Genomic DNA, 13865 nt, shown 5'->3' with positions numbered 1-13865 from the left:
TATTTACTTAAATTCTGCTCTATAGGAGCAAAGGTGATAAAAAATTCAGTACACAAATAGCGTTTCTAATTGTATGACCACCACTGTATATATGTATATGTATATATATATATATATATATATATATATATATATATATATATATATATATATATATATATATATATATATATATATATATATATATATATATATATATATATATATATATATATATATATATATATATATATATATATATATATATATATATATATATATATATATATATATATATATATATATATATATATATATATATATATATATATATATATATAAGCCTCATATAAACCGATCCCCAGATTTTACCTCCGGTGCCTTTTGGAGAAGCAAAATTCATCCGATCTGGTACGAAATTTGGTACGTGGTGGTAGTATATGATATTTAACAACCATGCCAAAAGTGGTCCATAGCAGTACATAATCATATGTAGCCCCCATATAAACCGATCCCGAGATTAAATTTTGGAGCCTCTTGGAGGAGAAAATTTCATCCGAGTCAGTTGAAATTTGGTACATTGTGCTAGTATATGGCCGTTAACAACCATGCCTAACTAGGTCCATATCAGTCTATAGTTATATATAGCCCTCAGATAAATGATCCCCAATCACACAAAAATTGGCCTATATCAAGTTCAAAATTGTATATAGCTCCACATAAGCGACCCCCATATTTCAATTCTGGCTCTCTACGTGTCGTGCAAAAGTCCATATCGATTCGTAATTATTTGTAGACTTACACTGGTAGAAAAAAGGCGGTACGTGGCCCTTACCGTTTGGTATTAATTGATTGGTTCACATTACCTTCTAATTTTGATACCACTTTCTATCAAATCATTTACATACGGCATTATTATGGTAGTAACTATCACATACCCGTAGCATAAGATATGTCGCCGTTGCTAAAAACTAAGTTGTCGCCTTAGTAGTTTAGTTTGTTCACATAAAGTAAATAGACGCGTTAATTGCAATATTTCTTGGAAAACATTATGACTGAAAAAACTAAATTTGTGGATATAGCGAAGTATTCGTAAGTATAAAATGTTTTGGTATTATTAGTGTTTACTAATTCGGAACCATTCTCTCATTAGATACGTAAGAGACATACAAAAGCTTTCCAAATCTCACGACAGGCAGCTTGAGGCATACAGAGCCTATGATGGGACATAAAATGCAAAGATTAATTTTGCATGAAAAAAGTGGTGAAGTGTATGTACTATGTATTTTATAAATGTATTAAAGGAAAAGTCATTGTTACGTGTGTTTTATTGAACTAATATGTATTATAACAATAAATACAGGGTTTGTATTAAACCCGATACCGTTTTGGTATTATTTGGTAATACCACACTGTTTATACATCAATAACTTAATGGTATAAATATTAATACCTCTTAGGTATTATTTTAATACCATTTTGGTATTCTCATAATACCGTATGGTACTTTCATGCTTTGTGTACCGCCTGTACCGTTCGGTATTCATATTGTACCATACGGGCTTGGCTAACTATCAATAATGTACGGTATTGATTGGAGCCCGTATGGTAATAATTTTTCTATGGGTAGGTACACCCATACCTTTGTCCAATATATACCACGTATTGACTAACTCACAATTTAGAAAACGATGTTAAGAAGTTTTAAGATACCACACCCAAAGTAATTCGATTGTGGATGACAGTCTTAAATTTAAGTAAAACATAAAAGTTCACAAGAATTTAATCAAATTTCTGGAACATTAATTTGTACAATAAAGATTTTGGGACTAAAATTAGAAAATGCAACTTCAATTCAAGTGAGGGCTGTTGTCATAAAGAGCGAAAGAAATGGAATGAGTACACAACGAAATTAATATAAGGAACTGAGGAGCTGAAAGAGTAAAGGTATCGGATCCACTTCATTTAGTTCCAGCCACGGAATAGTTCCAAAGAGCTAGTTCGCTCCGGAACTACCCAACTCTAGTTTCTATGCAATCCATGGTGGAGGGTGCATAAGATTCGGTCTGGCCGAACTTACGGCCGTATATACTTGTTAACATATTAAAATATCGATTTTTGACCCTATATGTACTCCTGATAAGGATACAATTTTAAGGCAATACAGCAGTAGAACCTAATGTTCTGAATTTTTGGCAGGCAATTCAAGTTCGAAGATGGGTCATAACGGACAATTTTGTGATATAGCACCTACATATAAACCCATCTTCCGATTTGTTTTAAGAAATTTTTCCCAGTCTAAAATTTTCATTTGTCATAAATTTTGAATTTAGAGAATTTTGAGATCCATAAATAAATACGGAAATTTCCCCTCGGCCCAAATTTTGTGTATGGAGATAATTACTTGGGAAATATCCATATACAACCGATGTCCTTGGAAGCTATAATTATACCCTTCACCACTACTGTGGTACAGGGTATAATAAATTTGTGCATTTGTATGTAACGGCAAGAAGGAGTAGCCATCTTTTTTAGGGACCGTAGACATCTTTTAGTATACCGATAGGCTTAGAATTAAATTCTGAGTTTATTTAGCGATATCCGTCTTTCTGTCTGTCTGTCTGTTGATGTATTTTTGTGTGCAAAGTCCAGTCGCAGTTAAAGTCCGATCGTCGTCAAATTTGGCACAGCTTCCTTTTTCGGCTCAAAGACGATCCCTATTGATTTTGGAAAAAATCGGTTTAGATTTATATATAGCTGTCATATATATTTATAACCGATCTGGTCATAAATTTATTATTTATTAACCGCTCTTCTTCCAATTTCGTATAATCGAATATTTTGTGAGTCTCGTAAATTTTGCAAATATCCGTTAAATCGGTTCAGATTCAGATATAGCTCTCATATATAGCTTCCGCCCGATTTAAACTCCTATGGCCCCAGAGGCCAAAGTTTTACCCCGAGTTACGTAAAATTTTGCACAGGGAGTAGAATTAACATTATAAATATGCGTACCGAATTTAGTTGAAATTTAGATATAGCTCCCACATATATCTGTCGTCCGATTTACAGATATGACCACCGTAGATCAAAATTTTCCTCCGATTTACTTTAAATTGTGCACAGGAAATGGAGATAACATTTTTACTATGCATACCAAATTTAGTTGAAATTGGTTCAGATTTTGATATAGCTGTCATATATATCTTTCGTCCGATACGAACTTTTTGCATGGTTGTTAGAGACCATATACTAACACCATGTTCCAAATTTCGGCCGGATCGGATGAAACTTGCTTCTCTTAGAGGCTCCGCAAGCCAAATTGGGGGTTCGATTTATATGGGAGCTATATATAATTATGGACCAATGTGAACCAATTTTTGCATGGTTGTTAGAGACCATATACTAACACCATGTACCAAATTTCAGCCGGATCGGATGAAAATTGTTTCTCTTAGAGGCTCTACAAGCCAAATCGGGCGATCGGTTTATATGGGGGCTATATATAATTATGGACCGATATGGACCAATTATTGCATGGTTTTTAGAGACCATATACTAACACCATGCATCAAATTTCAGCCGGATCGGATGAAAATTGTTTCTCTTAGAGGCTCTGCAAGCCAAATCGGGGGATCTGTTTATATGGGGGCTATATATAATTATGGACTGATGTGAACCAATTTTTGATAGGTTGTTAGAGACCATATACTAACACCATGTACCAAATTTCAGCCGGATCGGATGAAATTTGCTTCTCTTAGAGGCCTCGCAAGCCAAATTTAGGGGTCCGTTTATATGGGGGCTATACGTAAAAGTGGACCGATATGGCCTAGTTGCAATACCATCCGACCTACATCAATAACAACTACTTGTGCCAAGTTTCAAGTCGATAGCTTGTTTCGTTCGGAAGTTAGCGTGATTTCAACAGACATCTAAGAGAAGCAAATTTCATCAGATCCGGCTGAATTTTAGTACGTGGTGTAAGTATGGTCTCTAACAACTGTGCAAAAATTGGTCCACATCGGTACATAATTATATATAGCCCCCATATATACCGATCCCCAGATTTGGCTTGTGGAGCCTCTAAGAGAGGCAAATTTCGTCCGATCCGGATGAAATTTGGTACGTGGAATTGGTCCATATCGGTTCATAATTATATATAGCCCTTATATAAACCGATCCCCAGATATGGCCTTTTGAGCCTTTTGGAGGAGCAAAATTCATCCGATCTGGTTGAAACTTAGTACGTGGTGTAAGTATATGGTCTCTAACAACCATGCGAAAATTGGTCCATATCGGTTCATAATTATATATGGCCCCCATATAAACCGATCGCCAGATTTGACCTCCGGAGCCTCTTGAAGGAGGAAAATTCATCCGATACGGTTGAAAATTTGTACATGTCGCTAGTATATGGCCGATTGCCACCATGCCAAAATTATCCCGTATCGATCTATATTATATATAGTGACTCACGAAAATTTTCGTGATTCGTGCGTGAGTCACGCTCATAATAAGAGCGTGAGTGTGCGTGAGCGTGATTAACAAACCAGAATGTCGTGCGAGAGTCACGAAAATAATATCTTCGTGAGTGTGTGTGAGTAACGAATTACACTCACGAAAATATTCCTGCTCCCAACATAAAACGATTAAGAGTTAAATTCAATTACAATTTTAGTGGTAGACTCGTGTTCATAATTGTATATATACTCCCTATCCGAAGCGACCCCCATATTTCAATTCCGGATCTATAATTACCGCATAAAAGTTCATATCGGTTCGTAATTATTTCTTCCCTATATGTACCGGTCAAGAACTAAATATACGCATTTAATCGACCTTTTTTGTCTACTATATATCCCGCATGGACTCACTTACAATTTAGAAGATGATGTTAAGAAGTTTTAAGATGGCATGCCATCGGCCGCAATCCATGGTGGAGGGTACATAAGATTCGGCCTGGCCGAACTTACGGCCGTATATACTTGTTTTTTTTCGTCAAAATTTAAATGATTTGTTCCGTTTTATGAATTTTTGCTCTGTTTTTAACTCATTTGAAACAAAAAAAGTTAAAATTATCCATTAAAAGTATGAAAAAAACAAAGATATAAAAAGTTGAATTAAAAGAACTTCCTGGGTAGTTAAAATTAAGAACATCATTGTGAGTACATCTTCTGGAAGTGCTTTTAAAGTTGTGCCTTTGGAAGAACTTCCAAAATTTTTTGCAGGGTATGTTAGGTTAAAGTGGCAGCCCGATTAAGTTTCAGGCTCACTTAGACTATTCAGTCCATTCTGATACCACATTAGCTGAAAATACCTATTACAAATGGGCACTTCTAGTTTTAACCGCTGAACTTTATCGATTATTTTCTTCTGTTGAACCAACCAGATTGTTCCAAAAACATTAGCAGACTGCTTAAGTTAACCAGGTCCGCCAGTAATCTAAAGCTATATGCCTCTAAAATTCGCTTACTAGAGGTGTGGACGTGACACGAAATTGTAGTGACCCACGAAAATTTTCGTGATTCGTGCGTGAGTCACGCTCATAATAACAGCGTGAGTGTGCGTGAGCGTGATTAACAAACCAGAATGTCGTGCGTGAGTCACGAAAATAATATCTTCGTGAGTGTGTGTGAGTAACGAATTACACTCACGAAAATATTCCTGCTCCCAACATAAAACGATTAAGAGTTAAATTCAATTACAATTTTAGTGACACCTGGGATGTTAAGAGTTTAATAATGCTCATGTTTTCAGACACTTCGGTAAGGTAAATTAATCATAAAATTAATAAATTTGCGTGAGTGTGCGTGAGTACAAATTTTCTTTTCGTGAGTGTGCGTGAGTCCTACCAAGAAATATCGTGCGTGAGTATGATTTTTCAGTCGTGAGTGTGCGTGAGCGTTAGTAATCTATTACTCACGTGTACACCTCTATTGCTTACGCCTTACACAAAATGCAGAGCACTCACACAAGAAAAGATTACATGACTATTGTATGAGCTGTCATTATACTTCACGCCAATAGTTTTTGCAAAATCGCCTATAAAGCAGCGACCCATTATAGCAGATATCAAGAGTGATATCTGACGTCTTGAGAACACTTGTTGAGAGATTTGCGGCAGTCGATGGCCGTTTTCGAGTTAAGGAACACAGAGTCCAAGGATTTTATTGCAGGTTGACTGACATTTTTTGGAACATTACTTCTCAGCCAAATCGCCACCTCTCTTTGTGCTAATTCAGCCTGAAAAACACTACAGTGGTATGTAATCTTTCCGCTATTCGTAGTTCCAGATCTTTGGAATATACTCCAAAACCCACTTGTCCACCAAATTTGGAGCCATCAGTGTAGAAATCTATACATCTTTTATTCCCCGGGGTCTGTGTACACCACGCCTCACTGTTGGGAATTAGAGTTTCAAACTTTTTGTCGAAAAGTGGTTTCGCCAGGGTGTAATCCACTACGTTAGGCACATCTGGCATTGTGACCGTACATTTTATCCGACCACAGCGATAGCTCGCGCAACCACACAGCCGTTGTTGCAGCTGACTGTTTGGCCAAAATATCTAAAGGCAACAGATGCAGCATGACATTAAGGGAATCTGTTCCTGTCTTACTGAATGCGCCTGAGATACACAAGCACGCCATACGCTGAACTTTATCTAAAACTGTCGGTTGCTGAAGTGCCGGCCACCAGACTACAACACCATATAGCATTATAGGTCTAACCACTGCCGAGTATAGCCAATACACAATTTTCGGTTTTAGTCCCCACTTTTTTCCTATTGCCTTTTTGCACGAGTACAAATCTATCGTGGCTTTTCTCGTTCTTTCTTCAATATTAAGCTTAAAGTTCAGCTTCCTGTCCAGGATAACGGCAAGGTATTTTGCACACTCACCAAAGGGAATTTCAATACCCCCTAAGGATATGGGCTTAACCGTGGGAGTTTTGCGATCTTTGCAGTACATGACTAATTCGGTCTATGAAGGATTTACTCCAAGACCATTATCTTTCGCCCATTTCTCAGTCATCCGGAGGGCTCTCTGTATAATATCTCTGATGGATGGGAATTTTCCCCTGAATGCTAGCGCCACATCATCTGCGTATGCCTCCACTTTTATCCTTTTTTTCTAGGGTGACCAGAAGGTTATTTATAGCAACATTCCAAAGAAGAGGTGATAGAACTCCTCCTTGGGGAGTGCCTCCGTTCACATACCTTTGTATGTTTGCTTGTCCTAGTCTGGCTGAAATACGTCTCTTCATTAGAAGTTCGTCTAACAGCCTAAGTATACATGGATCAACATTCAGAGTTGTCAGTCCATTTAATATCGAGCTCGGATGGACATTATTGAACGCTCCTTCGATGTCTAGAAACGCCACGATTGTGTATTCTTTGACAGATAGTGAGCTTTCAATAAAGCTGACTAGTTCATGTAATGCGGTCTCAGTAGACCTGCCCTTCGAGTATGCATGCTGTCGTTTCGAGAGCAAACTTGAATCGATGCTAGTTCTAAGATAAATATCTATCATCCTCTCCAGAGTCTTAAGTAGGAATGAGGATAAGCTGATTGGTCGGAAGTCCTTCGCACTCGAGTGCGAGGCTTTTCCCACTTTAGGTATGAAAACGACTTTTGTTTCCCTCCACTTTCCTGGAATATATGCTAAGTGGATACATCATATATATAACGCCGACAACCAGGGGATGATTCTGTCAGTCACTGCTTGTTACTCCGCCGTAGTAATTTCATCAGGTCCGGGGGATTTGATTCCGATACAATTTCCTCGATTGGAAATGGGCGCTGAGCCACTGTAGCACCGCCAGAAGATGGTTCGACCATCTGAATTCCAGGAAAATTTGTGTCCAGCGTTTCCTCACTGGACGTTGTCCAATTGCCCTTCGATGTTTTAATGAAACCTGGAGCGGAGTTAGTGGATGCTAGTACCTTCCGTAGTCTGGAAGCCTCGGACGTATTCTCAATACTGCTGCAGTAATGATTCCAAGAGTTATGGTGAGCCTTTCTCAGTTGTATCCTCTCAGATTCTTCTTGTAAGCGTTCCAATCCTCAGGAGCTCTGGTGGACTTTGCTTTGTTAAAGAGCAGGATTTCCTCGTATTACTTAACTCCACCATGGTGGTTGAGTTTTGTCTTTGTTTTCAGTGACTCCTCCACTAAGGTCTTAACGGCACATGGAGGCATCTCCCTGTCATGTCCCATATAGACCGAAGATACCCAATATTTGCATTTGGCTATTTCTAAATTGGCAACGACAGTGTCTGCATTGCACATTGAAGGAAGCAGAAACAAGTTAAGCTCGTTTTTAGCAAATATACAGGCTCGATTTACATCATTACCAGTATACTGCAATAGTTTGAACCCCGAAGTACTTAATTCACATATTTTGTTTTTAATAAACATATGATTCTTGAATAAGAACTATGTCTATGTCCCCTTTCATCAGGAGAACTTTTAAGGCAGCATATGCAGCCTTACAATGATGGAGATTTATCTGGAGAATCCGTAGGACCATCGATATTTTCAACAAACGTCACATCAGCCGTTTCAATCGAGTCATCAAGAATGTCTTCTTCACAGATCTCGGTGACTCTCGCAATAACCATCGGTTCAACTTTGGTGAGTTTTGAGGCAGTAGAAATCTCCTCTCGCATACGGTATCTATCCATGTCTTCAACTTTGGTATCTCCCTCGGCTTCGCAAAAGGATCCGCCTACTTCTGATTCAGACAGATTCTTGTCCATTTCTGAATCCTTTAGATGATCGTTTTTATATACCTTCATTTGGATATAATGAAAGCCATAACATACACGGCCCTGAAACTTTGCTAGATGTGGCAAAGACTGAGTGTTCAATATAAACACTGCAAGCCGTCTTGGTCCATCCACTTCATCCAAATGGCCAACGTTCCAATCAGCTGTTGGAAGATCTGGATTGCATTGTTGCAGTCGATTTAAAATAGATTCAGGGTGAGGAGGGTTTGCAGGTATCCACGCATGTGCTCTAGGTCTAGCCGGTATGTCTTTCTTCTCGATAATATCTCTAGAGCTGCTCCTTCCCGAACTTCACCAATTAATATCAACGTAGCTTTAAAACATTCTATAGACCTCTGGTCCTCAAATGCGACAAGCTTAAATCGTCCTTTATACCAACCAGACTCTTGGTGTCGAGGATCTGGGTCGGGAAACTTTTCTAGCACATGTGAGTAGACGCCAGACAAAGCATTCTCAATTTGCCCCCACTTGTGCTTTGGAACAATACCGTCCACTGCTCACCTGTTAACAATCGCCATCACAAGACGGTTTTTGCCACTGAGGCAAACGATCTTTGATCCCTTTTGGAAGTTGGCAGTTCATCCGACGATCTTTCCCTCTTTCCAGCTTCAAAAATTCCTTGCGCCCATTTTAAGGAATTGCTTTGCTTAGTCGACAACGTGCTTGGGTCGACTGATCCTAATTTCTTTAGGATAAACAAGGCGCGTTTTCTGCGTTTCTTAAGTCTGAAATGAAATTAAATCTCTTTCTGGAGGGATTAACTCCTTTTGATGTCGTTACCTTAGGGAAGGTTCGACTTGTCAAATTATCGCAACCTGTCGACCCGTCTACAGGGCCTAACTCTTAGTCATTGCCTAAATTTATATCTTCAGTCGATACCCGTCCACTGGGCCCTGAAGTTTGCAACCCAGTGGACTTAGAATTTCGCTGCATGATGGTTTAATTTATCACTACCAGGGCTGTGGAGCCGGAGTCGGAGTCGGAGTCTTGGAGTCGGAGTCTGAAGATTTTGCTGGAGTCGGAGTCGGAGTCGGAGTCGTAAAAGTTTTGCTCGACTCCGACTCCGGCTAAACCAAATTTTTTAAAACACTTCACATTTTTGTAACTAAGCAAGTTTTTAGGCAAATTAGTTTCCATTGCGTTATTCATTCGATCAATGTACAGCATGATTGTAAATGAAAATCAACTTCCAATTACGGCTATCTTTTGATGTTTCCTAGAATGTTAGACTAGCAGATTTTATTTTAAGGCCATATGCATATGTGGAATATTGACAGAAAATTTTTTCAAAGTTGCTTTTTATAGAAAATTTTGTCAAAATGTTATTTCTATAAAAATTTTGTCAACATTTTATTTCTATAGCAAATTTCGTCAAAATTTTATTTCTATAAAAAATTTATTCAAAATTTTTTTACTATATAAATATTGTTTTCTATAGAAAATTTAGTCAAAATTTTATTTCTATAGAAAATTGAGTCAAAATTTTATTTCTATTGAATATTTGCAAAATTTTATTTCTATAGAAAATTTTGCAAAAGTTTGTTTGTTACACAATTTTTTTTTTTTAATTTTATTTCTATTGATATTTTATTTCTATAAAAATTTACGTCAAAATTTTATTTCTATAGAAAATTTTTTATTAGAAAATTTGGTCAAAATTTTATTTCTATAGAAAATTTTGCCAAAATTTTATAGTAATAAAAAATTTTGTTTTTTTTCTATAGAAAATTTTGTCAAAATTTTGTTTCTATAGAATATTTTGCAGAATTTTACTTACTACACAAAAATTTTTCTAAAATTGTATTTTTATTGATAATTTTTTCAAAATTTTATTTCTATAAGAAAAAATTGTCAAATTTTATTTCTATAGCAAATTTTCTCAAAATTTTTTTCTTACTTATGCTCACTGCTATAAAAAATGTATTCGAAATTTTATTACAATAGAAATATATTTTTCTAATAAAATTTATTCAAAATTTTATTTCTATAGAAAATTTAGTCAACATTTTGCTATAGATTATGTTATTTTGCAAAATTTTATATCTATAAAAAATTTTGCAAAATTTTATTTGCTACCCATTTTTTTTAATTGTATTTCTATTGGTAACTTTTTCAAACTTTTATTTCTATAAAAATTTTTGCCAAATTTTATTTCTATAAAAATTTTATTCAAAATTTTATTTCTTATATTTGGTCAAAATTTGATTTCTTTAAAAAATTTTGCCAAAATTTTATTTCTATAGAAAATTTAGTCAAAATTTTGTTTCTGTAGAAAATTTTGCAAAATTTTATTTACTAGAAAAAAATTTTTCCAAAATTGTATGCTCACTGATGCTCACTACTAAGTCGAAAACTTGTAGAAATGACTCAAATTTTCAAATTTTTCAATGAATGAATCATAAATGCATTTTTGCGAAATTGTCTAAACAATTATAAATATTTCCCAAATATTGCCCGAGATTTGAGATTTTATCAAAATAAGGATCTAAATACAAAGTTGTGCAGAGTATATTATAATCGGCCCGCCCGACTTTAGACTTTCCTTGCATTTTTATTTTTTGTTAAAATTGCGTTACGTCCCATAACGTTAGATTTAAATTTAAAGTACATAGATTTTGTAGAAGTATATACAATTTTGTCTAAATCGATTCAGATTCAAATTCATGCATATGGGAATATAAACCTTTATATAGCTCGCAACAAATTTAAAGAATTTGAGGTAGTATCAATAATTTTGGTCCACAAATACATATACTGTTGGTATCTTCTCATATTATGATGGGTATTTATAGCATTATTTTATTTATTAAACATTGCCCCAAATTTTAAATAGAGAGTTTAATTGGCATCTAATGTGAAATTAAGACCTTTTTTTTGCACACATAAATAAATACGATACTTTATATCGATCAACTTACGGTACCCCCACAATAGAACTACAAATTAGTGGTATTAAAATGAGATTTAGTTATAGTACCCGGAGTCGACTCCGGAGTCGGAGTCGGAGTCGAGCTGATGAAAAATGCTGGAGTCGGAGTCGGAGTCGAGCAAAATTGGCTCGACTCCACAGCCCTGATCACTACACTTGAAATTCGTAATAAATACTTATTGCGATGAAATAATCCGCTATTAAAAACACGTCCGTTCAGTTCGACGGTTGAATGAAGAATATTTTTATAACTAGCCTTTTTCATATTTTTATTTTAAAAATGTTTACCCTCAAACCTGATTAGGTAGATTGTCTTTGTTCACAAAAAACTCGCTTCTTCTAATTTACACAAATTAGATTCGCATAAAATGCTAAAGTTTGTCGAAGTGGAATTCGCGTCAAAATTTAAATTTAGTGGTCCTTTGGACGCATAAATAAATATGGCAAATAAGATAATTTATTTCGGTACCTTGCACCATAAAATTACAAATCGAATATTAACAAAATATGATTTAGTTAAATAACGGGGACCCGACTTCGGAGTCGGAGTTGAAGCTGTTGAAAATGATGTATTAAAGTCCGTTCGAGTCAACAGCCGTGGTTGTAGTAAAAAGTGGGTTATCACTAGGCTTTTTTGGTTTATTTTGCAATAAGAAAGGTCTAAAGTGGGGCGGTGCCGACTATATTATACTCTGCAAATATGGGAAACATTTAAATCTGAACCAATTTTGAGGAAACTCCGCAAAAGTGTATATATGATGTATCGGTCGATAGATATGTATTAAAAGTATAGGAAAATAAAGACATTTTAGGTCGCTAAAAATGTGTATTATAAGTTAGTGCATATGTTTGCAACACCTAGAAGAAGACGAGATAGATATATGGTGTCTTGGCAATATTGCTCAGGACCGGTCCCTGAGTCGATATAGCCATGTCCGTCCAGCTGTCTGTGAACACATGGTTGTGTCGCAGTTTTCGTCTTATGAAGTTTCTGCTTTGAATCAGAATAGAACCCTATTGATTTTGGAAGGAATCGGTTCAAATTTAGAAGACGAGATAGATATATGGTGTCTTGGCAATATTGCTCAGGGCCGGTGCGGAGAACATCATATTCAAAGAGTAAATTAATTTAACGGTGTTATTACACCATACGTTAATTTTTATATTTTATTGCCAGACTGTGGAACAGGGTATTATAAGTTAGTGCATATGTTTGCAACACCTAGAAGAAGACGAGATAGATATATGGTGCCTTGGCAATATTGCTCTACCAAAATCAATAGGCACAACCATGTGTTCACAGACAGACGGACGGACATGGCAATATCGACTCAGGGATCGGCCCTCAGCAATATTGCCAAGACACCATATATATATCTCGTCTTCTAAATTTGAACCGATTTCTTCCGAAATCAATCTGACTCAAAGCAGAAACTTGATTAGACTAAAACTGCGACACAACCATGTGTTCACAGACAGATGGACGGACATGGCTACATCGACTCAGGGACCGGCCCTGAGAAATATTGCCAAGACACCATATATCTATCTCGTCTTCTTCTAGGTGTTGCAAACATATGCACTAACTTATAATACCCTGTTACACAGTATGTCACATAATATAAAAATGAAAGTGTGGTATAATAACACCGATAAATTATTTTACTCTTTGAATATGATGTTCTCCGCACTCTATAAAAAGTTTACTTTGATCCAGAGATTTTGACCTTCCTGTAAGGATTTTGGTATTGATTCCGAGCCAAAGATAAAGCTTCTTTAAGAATAAAGACATTTTTAGCGACCTATCTGGCTGTAAATCTAGGATGAAAATTAGGATACAGATCTCATTTATCGAATTTTCATTCTCTTTTCACGATATATTAATAACGCTATTATTTAATATGTCAATTTAAAAATCCACATTAGGACGGGTACTTCAAAGTAAAAAAATGTTATCTTAATTCCAAAAAGATGCGTTCTACCAAAGATGCAAGATCCCCAAAATAATTCTTAGCCTATATTTGAATCGTTTTATGTTAAATCTAAAGATTCAATATTTTAGTTAATTTAAGGACTATTTCTTTAAATCAAAAGTGTGTTCATTTATTTTAAGGAAAATTGGCTTTAGTTCGAAGACATACAACTTTAAGGGAGGGACGCAAATTT

Source organism: Haematobia irritans, chromosome 1 (genome assembly GCF_050003625.1).
Source record: "Haematobia irritans isolate KBUSLIRL chromosome 1, ASM5000362v1, whole genome shotgun sequence".
Classification (NCBI taxonomy): Eukaryota; Metazoa; Arthropoda; class Insecta; order Diptera; family Muscidae; genus Haematobia; species Haematobia irritans.
The sequence above is the reverse complement of the archived record's forward strand: the minus strand, read 5'-3'. Positions refer to the sequence as shown.